Consider the following 13,407-nt stretch of genomic DNA (forward strand, 5'->3'; position numbering starts at 1 on the left):
TAGATACTAGAAGATGATAGAAAGTGATAAGAGCTTGGCTCCTGCCCTCAAGCAGGTTTTATAGTCTAGCGGTATTGTATATTTTGTAATTGAATTATATTAGCCATATGGATCTTAGTTATCCATCTTTAATCTTCCCGTAGCCCTAAACTCTCTTTCTTCTGATACTAATTTTGGTGTTTGATCATTTAAAAGTGACTCAAGCAGGGGCACCTGGGTGGCTCATTCAGTTCAGGGTCTGCCTGCAGCTCAGATTATGATCCTGGGATCCTGGGATCGAGTCCCACGTTGGGCCCCCTGCTCAGTGGGGAGTCTGCTTCTCCACCTCCCTCTGCCCCTTCCCCCTGGCTCGTGTTCTCTCTCTATATATATCTCTCACTTTCAAATAAATAAATAAAACCTCAAAAAATAAATAAAAATTACTCATACAGAATTTGCTTTTCTGTTCTGTCATTCCTGTTGAGAAAATGTACCAATATGTTGAAGGATAAAGTTAGCAAAGTAAAGCCTTCTGTGATGAGAACATAAGTCTGTTTTCACCCCCTGTCTCTCACAGCTAAGGGCGGATGCCATTCACCTTTCACCACTGTGTCCTTTCATTAAATCTAAAACTATGTATGTGGTACATATGGTTTACTCTTAAGAGCATAAACAGTTTGCAGCTTTTAACAAAAATATGCTGCTTCTGGGTAGCCCGGGAGGCTCAGCAGTTTAGCGCCGCCTTCAGCCCAGGGCCTGATCCTGGAGACCTGGGATCGAGTCACGCATCGGGCTCCCTGCATGGAGCCTGCTTCTCCCTCTGCCTGTGTCTCTGCCTCTCTCTCTCTCTCTCTCTATGTGTGTGTCTCTCATGAATAAATGAATAAAATCTTTTTTTTAAAGGAATTTTCGATTTCCTGAAAAATTGGAAGACTTTAAAAAAATATGCTGTTTCTGTGGGTCTACAGTGACACAGGCATCTAGTTACCTCCTGGTTTGGATGAAGCCAAATGGAGCAAGGTGGGGGGGTGTCTCCAGACTCAGCAGGGAGCAGTAGTGTGGAGAGGGCACCGCAGATGGTTGGTGTACTTAGTACCAAATGCCAGAGTGAGAGGCAGGCCTGCGCTGACACAAGCCCCAACCTGCTAAGTGCACTTCCTGGGACAACCTCAGGCCTGCATGAGAACCAGAGGACCTAACGCCGTCATTCATTCATTCTCACTTAACAACCCATGCTCGGCCTCATCTGAACTCTGCTTTCAACTTGACCTGGTTTCCCGGACACTGCAGTGCCTTCAGGGTCGGGTGAAGCTGCCACTGTTCCCGAGAAAAGACAGCAGCCACATTTTTCCATCCCTCTCTTAGACTCTCAGGAGGGAGCCGTAAAATGTCCAGTGCTCTCAGAGGGGAAACAAAGAAGCTAAGTCTGCAAACCCCAGGCCTACAACAAGAGGTGAGAGGTAGTGTCAGGGTGGAGGTGGAGGTAAATTGGGAGGCAAAGAAGGGAATTTCGGTGAATGGATTTGCGAGTGAAATCTGCATGCCACTGCTTCCTAGCTACCTCTCCTCCCCAAATATGGAAATGCAATAGAGTTGTATGGAGTTGAATTATTTTAAAAGAACTCAAAAGGAAGCAGAATCTTCTTTTTTCCTCCCAAAGAATAAGGAATAAGGAAAATTAGGGTAAGCGATTTTCCCCTTAAATATTTTATCTTTATTTGGTTTTAGTAAATTATTCAAAGCATAGCATCATCATCACTCCCGTCCCTGCCACTTTCTGCAGAACCAGCACATAGGAAGAACCCGTTCCCCAAAGCTGCTCCGCTTATTGGGCTCGCTGCTCCGCTCATTCATAAAGCTTACGTTTGAGTGCCAGCTCCGCACGTGGGCCCAGAGGTACAAGGGTGAGGCTGTCCTTGCCCAGGCCCACTGGAATTTGCAGTTGATAGGGGGAGACTAGTTTACTGAGGATAAGTTATGCAAGAAAACCTTGGCAGGCGCCTTTCCTGTACCGATCTAGGACTTTCAAGTAGATCCAAATTCCAAAGGTACAGTGGACTGTCACGCTGTGTTTGTGTTAATTTTAATTTTAGTCAATAAATAGGTGTTGAGGGGTGCCTGGGTGGCTCAGCTGGTTAAACATCTGACTCTTAATTTCAGTTCAGGTCATGATCTCAGGGCCCTCAGATTGAGCTCAGTGTGGAGCTGGCTTAAGATTTGCTTTCTCCCTCTCCTTCTGCCCCTCACCCCCTCCCACCCCCTCCCTATTCTCTTTCTCTCTCTCCTAAACAAACAAACAAAGGTGCTGAATATAAGGATGTGCAATAAATGCAATAATTTTCTTTCATTTTTTAAAAAGATTTTATTTATTCATGAGAGACACAGAGAGAGATAGAGAGGCAGAGACACAAGCAGAGAGAAAAGCAGGGGAGCCCGATGCAGGACTCAATTCCAGGACCCTGGGGTCACGCCCTGAGCCAAAGGCAGACACTCAACCACTGAGCCACCCGGGTACCCCTTTCTTTCACTTTTGATTATGTGATGAATATTTGCAGTAACAAACCTCAAGGCAAAACAGTATACAATTAAAGGTAAATCTTCCTGTGACTTCCCAGTCTTCCTGTCTTGCCATGGAGGCAACCACTGATAGCAACTTATATCAAGCTTATATTCAAGCTTTAAAAATTGTCACCTGTTACAGGCTGAAATGTGTTCCCCCCAAAATTCACATGTTACAGACTCAACTCTCTAGTCCCTCAGAATATGACCATATTTGAAGAGAAGGCTTTGAGAAGAAAAGATGAAGGTAGAATGAAGCCATTAGGGTGGACCCCAATCCAGTAAGACGGGTGTCCTCATGAGAAAAAGAGATGAAGACAGAGACGCAGAAAAGAGACAATGTGGAGACATCAGGAGGCACGGCAATCTGCCCGCCAAGGAGAGAACTCCCAGAAGGAAACCCAGATTTCGAACTTCCAGCCTCCAGAAAAGTGAGAAGAAAAATTACTGTCGGTTAAGCCACCCCCTCTGGGTCATTTCATTATGGTCCCCATAGCAAAATCCTACATCCCTCCCTCAAAGAGAACAAAACATGGAGCCAATAGAAAAGGACGTATATCAAGTGGTGTAGCATGGCTCAAAAATTCTTTTTTTTTTTTAATTTTTTTTTATTTATTTATGATAGTCACAGAGAGAGAGAGGCAGAGGCACAGGCAGAGGGAGAAGCAGGCTCCATGCACCGGGAGCCCGATATGGGATTCGATCCCGGGTCTCCAGGATGGCGCCCTGGGCCAAAGGCAGGCGCCAAACCGCTGCGCCACCCAGGGATCCCTCAAAAATTCTTTTTTCACTTTAAGGCACTGATCACCAAGTTACTTTTTAGGGTCAGATTACTCCATTTCCAGTGTCAATGACCCACTCTGTGCCCCAATCGCTCCCCTACCATGGAGAAACTGGGGATATACCCATCACCGTGCGCACCCGTCATATACGATGTGACTAAGCAGCTACTCACCCGGTTGGTAGCGAGGGCTCCTGTAAATCTAAAAGAAGACTAGGGCCACAGAGGCGACATTGCCGTGTGCCCCACCTCCCGCTGCCCACCTGTCCCCACCGCCCACGGCCTCCCCACCGCCCAGGTGCGGGCACTGATGCTGAGCCTCTGCCGGGCGCCTCTTCCCCACCCGTAACATTTACCTCGATCACATCTCATTCTGCAGAGGGCTGCTCTCGGGGAGAGTAATGTCAGTGGAAGTAACTGGACTGGAAGCCAGAATACCCTTATCTGATTCCCGACTCTGCCTTCCAGCTTGTAAGCTACAAGATTTCGGGGGCTCCAGGGCCCTAAACCTCTCCAGGGACAATCCCGCCTGCCCTGCTTTCCACCTCCAGCTCATTGCCCTTCTTTGTACCCATAATTCTGCCCTCACCCTGAGCGATGTCAGTGTCCACACGGATGGGTCTAACTGGTCATCAGCATGACATGACACCCCATTCAGAACCCTAACCCAGATCTGATGACCCCAGTGTCCCCCTGGCCTCTCCATCCCCCTGACACTTCAACTCCTGTGGTGGTTTTTTTTTTTTTTTTTTTTTTAATTTAAATTCAATCTGCTAACATGTAGTATAATACCCAGTCTCATCCCATCAAGTGGCCTCCTCAGTGCCGGTCACCCAGCTACCCCATCCCCCGCCCACCTCCCCTTCCACAACCCTTTGGTTCCCAGAGTTAGGGGTCTCTCATGGTTCTTATCAGGAATGGCTACCCCTCCAGGTGGTGGACTTCTCATTCCACTCTCCCACGACCGTATTCTGTGGCTTCCCTTCTGTACGGCGGCTCCCTGCTTTCCCCGTTACCCTCATAACAGGCCCATCACGGTTCTAGCGAAGTGATGATTGTGTGTGAACATTTGTGTAACATCTATCTCCACTGGAGATTTTATTTTTTTTATTTTTTATTTATTTTTTATTTATTTATTTTTTATTTTATTTTATTTTTATTTTTTTTCCACTGGAGATTTTAAAGCCCATGGAAGTAAGGCTGTGTCTTCTGGAATCACCATCTCAGGCCTTAGAAGGTAAAATAACCATCCTAGTTCTTTCTGTGTGGTAGATGTTCAAAAAATTGGTTTTAAAAATGACTGTCTCGGCTCTCCTTCTCCTCCCATCCAGGTTGGATTCAGGGCCCATCGCTTCACACTTGTGGAATCTTCCCGACTCCCTTGCCCCTTTGTACTTCTCTAACACCCAACTGGTGAAGTTCCAACCGAACTTCAAGCCGTCACCTCCCCTGGGCCACGTCCAGGTTGCAGAATGCTGGCAGGGAGGACAATGAAGTGACAAATATTGGTTCCTTATAAAGTAACTACCCCCCTTCCTAACTGAACCCTCAGTTCTGCCCAGCAGTCTTTCTCCTATTACTCTCATCAACTCTGTCTCCATTCCTCTGTGGATTTTTTAAAAATCTTCTCTAAGTATCTCCAGCCTTAGGCCCTTCTACCTCTTCTATCGTCTTCAGTAGATGATCTCCTCCCTTCTTCCACAGAGGAAGATGGAAGTGGGCGGAAGGGTGAGTTCCCTCCCACTTGACCGTCACCCCGCATTGATTCATTTCTCCTTCCCACTCTGCTCTTGGATTCTACCCTTTCCAACCTACCATAGTGAATATCACTCCCCCATCAACCTTCTACTCCACTGGCTGCCTCCCACTAGCATTTCTACAATCTTACTTATTTTGAATCTTTTAAATATGTCTCTTGATTTCTTGTAAGTTTTCAGGTTTCACACTCTGGCATTGTCTTCTGCCTTGGAAAGAACTGCTCAATCTCCATGTTCTCACAACCCCCTGACAGGTCAACCCCCTGTAGGCAGACTTTTGCTTCAGGGCTTCCTTAAATAATCCTTCCCAGGATCACCCATGCTTCCTCATAGCTGTTGCAAATCTCTGCAACATTGAACTCAGCTCTCACAAATTTGGTCCTCAACAAAATGGAGAAAAAGTCACCTGGGTGGCTCAATAGTTGAGTGTCTGCCTTTGGCTCAGGTCATGATCCCGGGGTCCTGGGATCAAGTCTCACAATAGGCTCTCCCCAGCAGGGAGCCTGCTTCTCCGTCTGCCTGTGTCTCTGCCTCTCTCTGTATCTCTCATGAATAAATAAATAAAATCTTTTAAAAAATGGAGAAAAGGAGATCAGAGTAGGCAAAACAGCTATGAAAATCCTGAAGCTTTAAGCTAGAAGAGCAGAATTGCCATCCGGCCAGCTCCCTGGGGAGTGGAGGATTTACGAGGAGCTGTCTCACCCAGAACACCAGAGTTTCTTTGGGTTTCTGGAAGCCAGGTCTCTTTGTTACTTGGCCATTTAGCGATTCCCCAGACTTGGTTTAATTTGAGTGCATATGTGTCCTCCTAAACCAAGGAGAGAAGGCTCCCCAGAGGCTGGGTCTGTGCTTGCTAGAGATGGCATTGTCAGCAGCTGAAAACAGTTTTTTTTTTTTTTTTTAAGATTTTATTTATTTATTAGAGAGCGAGAGAGAGGAACAGACACAGGCAGAGGGAGAAGCAGGCTTCCACACAGGGAGCCCGACGTGGGATTCAATCCGGGTCTCCAGGATCACACCGAGGCTGAAGCAGCACTAAACCGCTGAGCCACCCGGGCTGCTCCCAGGGAGTTTTGTTAAATGCATTTATCTGTGTCTTTTCTGTTCCTGATCTCTTGCTTGACACTTAGGAGGTTAATGAATGCTTTAACTTACTGAATCCAATAAAAATGTGGACAGAAACCTCTGACGTGGGGCCCTATTGAGCTTTACTTTCTGAGAGCTATCTCTCTGTCCTAGAGAACTTACCCTTAATTCTCTGTGTTCAGACTCTATTTTAAAATCAAATTTCCACGGAATCTGGGAAGACTCAGAATAAACCTTTCTTTATTGCCTGGCTGCAGCCTCAGAGTAGGTCTTTGAACTTTGTCATACCAGCCACAGTTCCTAGGCGAGACTCTCCTGGAGAATAATTATACTCCTAGAAAAGGTAGCTCCTGCCAGAGGACTCTATCGGCATTAGGTGACTTGTGCAGCTTGTAAATTGTTTTCCTCCGGTTGGAAGATGGAGGTGGTGTATCACCAACAGAAATGAGTGTAGGGGGCATCTGTCTGAAAACCATTTCCCTACTGGCTACCTTGCCAGTTTCTGCTTATACAATGCAGGCAGCTTGGGGGAACCATATTGTCCCTATAAGCTCATAACACATGGACAAATGATTAAAAACACATGGAAAACAGTTCCACAGCTAAGCTAAAATTCAGATGGGAATGGAAAATCAACTTGCAAAGCTTTTCAACTGACTCGGGGCCAAATGTAGGACAGAATGCAAGGAGAAGTTGCCAAAAGAGAGGGAAGTTGAAGGAAAAAAAGCAACTCGCGGATAGGAAACCTAAAACAATGACACCTTGTATTGACAACCCTTTCCTAAGACTCTCCAAGAGTGGGCACCAAAATCAACTCTGGAAATATTAAGTCCTTCATTTCGTGAACGATTTTGGACAGATTTATATTCTCTACCCTCCATAAATAAAGGTTGGCTTGACTATCTTGGCAACACCTATGCAGAAACATAATGTTAAGTATCTGTAACATAAATATGAAAATATTACACATTTTTCCTTTTCCCTTGGAGGTGTGGGAATTAAGTAACAAGGTGACACGAGACAAACTGTGAAAAATCATGACAATAAAATGCAAAAGCAAAGCAGAACTTTCCAGTAAGACTCGCCTTCTGATGTGAACCTGACCCCAGGCCCCAAGGAGGCCATCCAGCCAGGCAGGCCTTGGTCAGATTTGCAAAAGTTCAATTCTTGGTTCAAATCTGAAACTCTAAGAAGCTCGTTATTTGAGACTAATCACTAAAATGACCCAAGGATTCTGGTGGGTAGGAAATACACAGGCACAGAGATTTCCTGTGAGCCAGATTTTGCTGTTTTTTTCCTGTCTTTTCACTTCTGGCCTGAATCCTTGCTGACTCCTATACAACCTGAACTATATTTCTCTCCATTTAGTACCATTTAATTCTTCACGTGTTCATCTGGGGGCATGATGGATCCTCAGTACGTGGCACAAGTATATTCCTTAAATACTGAATTTCTAAAGGAGGTTTTCAAAACATGGCTCCGTGAGGAGCCATTCTGAGAAAGAATGATCTCTCAAGTCCTTAGCAACAAACAATTCTTTCTGTCATGTGAAAAACCATCTGCTAGCATGTCTCTCTTCATAATGAGATTTGTGTATCATAGATCATGTCTGAAATGAGGACATATTGGGGTTTTAAAAAGGGCTTCCTTGGTCATCTGGATTTCTCCAAAAACTGGAAACATTTCCATGATCAACACAAATGTCCTAACATGTGGGAATGTTCTCACTTGTCATACGGAACTTTAAAATCTCAACTCTCCCACCCCCAGACCTTCCTTCCCTGTTTACTGGTGAGCACAGGGACTGTTTAAAATTGTCACTCTCTTGGGGCGCCTGGGTGGCTCAGTCAGTTAAGCATCTTTCTTTGGCTCAGGTCATGATCTTGGGATCCTGGGATCGAGCCCTGCCTTCAGTGTGGAGTCTGCTCGTCTCTCTCCCTCTGCCTCTCCCCCGCTCTTCCCTCCTTCCTCTCCTCCCAGTCGACCTCCTCATGCTCTCTCTCTCAAATAAATAGATCTTAAAAAAAAAAAAAAAATTGTCCCTCTCTTCCAGTACTTTGCATCTCTCTCTCTCTTTCTGTCTCACACACACTCACACAACAGCTTTTAAGAAGGTATCTTTTACTGAGTACCTACTATGTTCCAGGCATATTCTTTATAGTTTCACATCTAATTTTCACAACAATTTTTCCAGAAGTTAACTGTTATCCCCATAGATGAGAAACCTAAGCTTAAAGAATTTAAAATACATAATGAGTTAATGGTGGCATCATGATATAAACCCACCATGCTTCTCTCCTGTCAGCTTGCTTTCTGATGTGTAGCTATTAAAATGGTGCATATATTATTTTATATTCTGTTGTTTTAAAACAACATTACGTGATAAAATTACCACTTTAATGGAGACAATATAATTTTCCATTAAGTATTCTTCTGTCGTTGGATATTTAAGTCTCACGATTTTACACCAATATCTTACTGCCCAGAAATGAGGATATCGTTATGCTAGTTCTTTTTTTGAAAATTTTCCATGTTGTAGAAACTATTGTTTCCTTAAACAGCTTTATTGAAATGCAGTAGACATACAATAAGTATATTTTAAAGTGTATAATTTGGGGCACCTGGGGTTCAGTGGTTGAGCATCTGCCTTTGGCTCCAGTCGTGATCCCAGGGTCTTGGGATTGAGTCCCAGATCCGGCTCCCCACAGGGAGTGTGCTTCTCCCTCTGCCTGTGTCTCTGCCTCTCTGCCTCTCATGAATAAATAAAGATAATCTTAAAAAAATAAAGTATGTATACCTGTGAAAATATTGCCACAATCAAGAGCATGAATATATCCATCATCCCTAAAAGTTTCCTTTTTCCCTTTTCAATCCTTTCCTCTCTCTTTTCCTGTCCTACTCTCCCGTTCCCAGGTAACACCTGACTTGCTTTCTGTTACCATAGATAAAGTTTGCACTTTCTAGAATTTTCTATAAATAAAGTACATATACATTATGTATTCTTTCTCAGGCTCTTTGACTCAGTCTAATTATTTTAAGAATCATCCACGATGCTGTAGCAATATCTCATTTGTTTTTATTCCTAAATAGATTTCATTGCAAGGATATACTATGATTTGTTTATCCACTCACATGATAATGGACATTTGGTTGTTTATAGTTTAGACTGTTACAAATAAAGTTGCAATGACATTCATGTAAGTCTTTGAATGGAAATATGCGTTCTTTTCTCTAGGGTGAATACCTAGGAATAAAATGGCTGGATCACATGGTAGTTATATGTTTAACTTTTTAAGAAACCACTAAATTGTTTTCCAGATTGGTTGGACTACTTTAGATTTCACCAGTGGTGTATAAGAGTTCTAATTCCTCACCAACACTTGCTAAGGTCAGTCAGTCTTTATAATTTGAGCCATTCTAATAGGTGTGTAATACTCTCTCATTACAGCTTTAATTTATGATTTTTAATAACCAATGATTAATATGTTGACATATTTTCATTTACTTATTTGCCATCTTTGGTGATGTATTGTTCAAAGCTTCTGCCCATTTTAAGAAAACTTATTACTGATTTTTGAGGATCTGTTTTGTGTAATATGGATTTAAGTCTTTTATTACAGAAATGCACAGTAAATATTTTCTTCCAGACTGTGGCCTGTCATTTTCTTAGTAGCTTGATCAAGATGTATTATTCTTTTGTATATATTGTTGACTTCGAATTAATTTTTGCTTAGAATTTTTCTATCTATATTCATGAGGGATATTGGTCTGTAGTGTTCTTATAATATTTTTGTATAGTTTGGTATCAAAGTAACACTGGCCTCAGAATAAATCAGAAAGTATTCTTTTGAGATTTTCTGGGTGTTTGTAGAATTGGCACTATTCCTTCCTTGAATATTTGCAAAATTCAATAGTGAAGCTCTCTGGGACTTGGTAATCTGTGTCCTTTCATTTTTTTCCTGATTGGTCCAGTTAGAGATTTACCAATTTTATCAATATTCTTAAAGAACTAGCTTTTGGTTTCATTGATTTCTACTCTGATATTATGTATATCCTTACTTCTTCTGTCTTTTTTCCCCCTAGTTTTTTTTTTTTTAATTTTTTATTTATTTATGATAGTCACACACACAGAGAGAGAGAGAGGCAGAGACACAGGCAGAGGGAGAAGCAGGCTCCATGCAGGGAGCCCGACGTGGGATTCAATCCCGGGTCTCCAGGATCGCGCCCTGGGCCAAAGGCAGGCGCTAAACTGCTGCACCACCCAGGGATCCCCCCGCCTAGTTTCTTAAGGTGGAAGTTGAAGTTAAAACCTTTCTTCTTTGGAATATAGACATTTAATGCAATAAAATTTCCCTTACATAATTCTTTAAGGGCATCCCACAAACTTTAATATGTTGTTTACATTTTAAAAATATTTTTGCAATTAATTAATTAATTGAGAGAGAACATGAGCAGGGGGAGGGGCAGCGGGAGAGAGAGAGAATCTCAAGCAGATTCCACCCTGAGCACAGGGCCCCATGCAGAGCTGGATCCCACAACCTGGAGATCACAACCTGAGCTGAAATCAAGAGTTGGACATTTAACCTACTGAACTACCTAGGTGCCCCCATGGTTTTCATTTATTAAAAAGTCATCAGACTTTTTAATTTGCCCTTTGATTTCTTCTTTACCCCATGAGTTGAGTAAGTTTATAACTTAGTTTCCAAACGTTAGGGGTTTTCCAGGGATAGCTGTTATAGATTTCTAATTTAACTCCCTTATGATCAGAGAACATACTTTGTATAACTTAAATCCCTTTAAATTTATTGAGACTCATTTTATGTCCCAGAATATAGTTCACCCCAGTAAATGTTCCCTGTGCACTTGAGAAGAATGTCTCCTCTGCTGTTGTTGTGTAGAGTGTTCTAGCAATGTCAGGTTAATTTTTTTTTAAAGATATATTTATTTATTTGTTCATGATAGACACAGAGAGAGAGAGAGAGAGAGAGGCAGAGACAGAGGCAGAGGGAGAATCAGGCTCCATGCCGGGAGCCTGAAGCGGAACTCGATCCTGGAACCCCAGGATCGCGTCCTAGGCCAAAGGCAGACGCTAAACCGCTGAGCCACCCAGGGATCCCCCAATGTCAGGTTAATTTGGTTAACAATGTTCACACTTCTAAATCCTTACTGATTTTCTGCTTACTTGTTCTACCAATTATTGAGAGGGTCTTAATATTTCTAACTATTATTATAGATTTGTTTAATTGTATCAGTTTTTGCTTCATGTATTTCTAAACATTGTTAGTAGATACATATATGTTAGAAGTATTATGTCTTCTGGATGTATTGACTCCTTTAAATTTATAAAATAAACTCCTTCAAACTTGGTTGCTCTAAAATCTACCCCGATATTAATATAGCCACTTCAGCTTTGTTTTGACTGTTTTGGGATGGCATATATTTTTCCTTTTTTTTCCTGTAGACTGAGTTGGGATTGATGGCCTTTGGGAAGCAAAAATACAGATGGGGATAGAAGCAAAAGGTGAACTCTTATTCATTGCTTGGAAAAAGTATTGCGGGTTACCATAAGGCCCTAATGGAAGTGTTGGTTGATTTTTGTTCCTTTCTGTCTTAAGATAAACTAGACTTTATTGCCTAGCAGAATATAAGACCTATAAAAACTGTTCAAAATGAACAGTTATATGTGTAAGTTACGAGGAGGGTATATTCATTTCCTGCATGATCCTGTTCTAAAGACTTGTAGAATTAATTTTAGAAAATCATGGCATTCTGGACATTACACATATCCAGACACACTCTGCCATCAGTAATAGCCCTCTCATGATTAATGGGGAGAAAGGAGGAAGATCAATAAAGCTGTACTGTAAGTTAAACAGTACATCCAATCAACATGCTCTTCCCCTTAACCAACTAGATAAATAAACAAAAACCTGGGTGAGACACGAAGCAAAGACTGGAAAAAGTATCTTGGATGAGTCAGATAAACACACAGCAAATATATCAACCCATTTACAGCTTTCTAAAATAAATTTTTATTTGGCAATTTTTAATAGTATTTTTATTGAGATATATTTCCTGTAATAGTCACCATTTTGAAGTGCACACTTCAGTGGTTTTTTTAGTGTATTCACTATGTTGTACAACCATCCCCACTGTCTAATTCCAGATCATTTCCCTACCCTCAAAAAGAAACCCTGTAGCCATTGTTAGTTTCAATTTCCCCTCCCCCCACCCCCTGACAACCGCAAATCTGCTTTCTGCCTTTGTAGACCTGCCTGTTTTAGACATTTCATACAAATGGATCATGTACTACGTGGCTTTTCCCGTCCATCCTCTTTTACTTACAATAATGTTGTCAAGCATATGTCAATTTTATCGTACTTATTATTCAAAGATATTTTACTGGAATGTAAGCAGACCATTTGCTCAGAGCAGTAATAATTAGAATATGTAGAATAACTTGAAGATATTCAGCCAACGATTTGGAAGTCTCTATTCAAGTGCTAATCTCTTCCCACTTTAACTCCTAAAGACTTCATTGTCCCGGGACTACAATAAGGATATTAGGTGAGATAGTATCATTGTTCTCTTTTTTATTCCTGTTACTCCAGGAATCTCAAAGACACAGAGACCCATACTTGTGTACCTCTTGTTGCAAAACATTGCTTGTCTTGTTGCAAAAAATCAGGCAGCTAGATTTGAAAACTTTAGTTCCTAACTTGATCTGGAGACAGGAAATTTGGGACAGCTGCTATCTGTAACCGTTTGACCTGATCATAAATACAGGAAGTAATACCAGTTTCTTAATCAGGAGAGAAATATAACAAAAGACAGCCTGAGCTGTTTGTATTGGGGTGTGTTTCCCTTCAATTCTGAAAAGGGATAATGTGATCAATGAATTCCACTGTGACTTCCTCCCTGATAAAAAGTTTCACGCTTAAAAAAAAAAAAAACTATTAGAACTTTGCACGTATCCACTATGCTTTTATACTTTTATTTTCCTATCCCATTCACAGTAGTATCTCCAGTATCTAGACTAGGTGAGGGGTTGGCACTGGATATTTAATATTCGTTGAATAAATAGTAGATGGATAGATGGCTGGGTGGCTGGGTAGATGACTAAAAGCCATGTAACTAAAGGCTGATTTAAACAGCAAGGATAAAAAAAAGACATGTTGAGTTTCCTTTTCTATCCCTTCTTACAATGGGTAAATATAAAATGTTAACAACTAAAGCAACAGTAGC

This window comes from Canis aureus, chromosome 10, assembly GCF_053574225.1.
Source record: "Canis aureus isolate CA01 chromosome 10, VMU_Caureus_v.1.0, whole genome shotgun sequence".
Taxonomy (NCBI): Eukaryota; Metazoa; Chordata; class Mammalia; order Carnivora; family Canidae; genus Canis; species Canis aureus.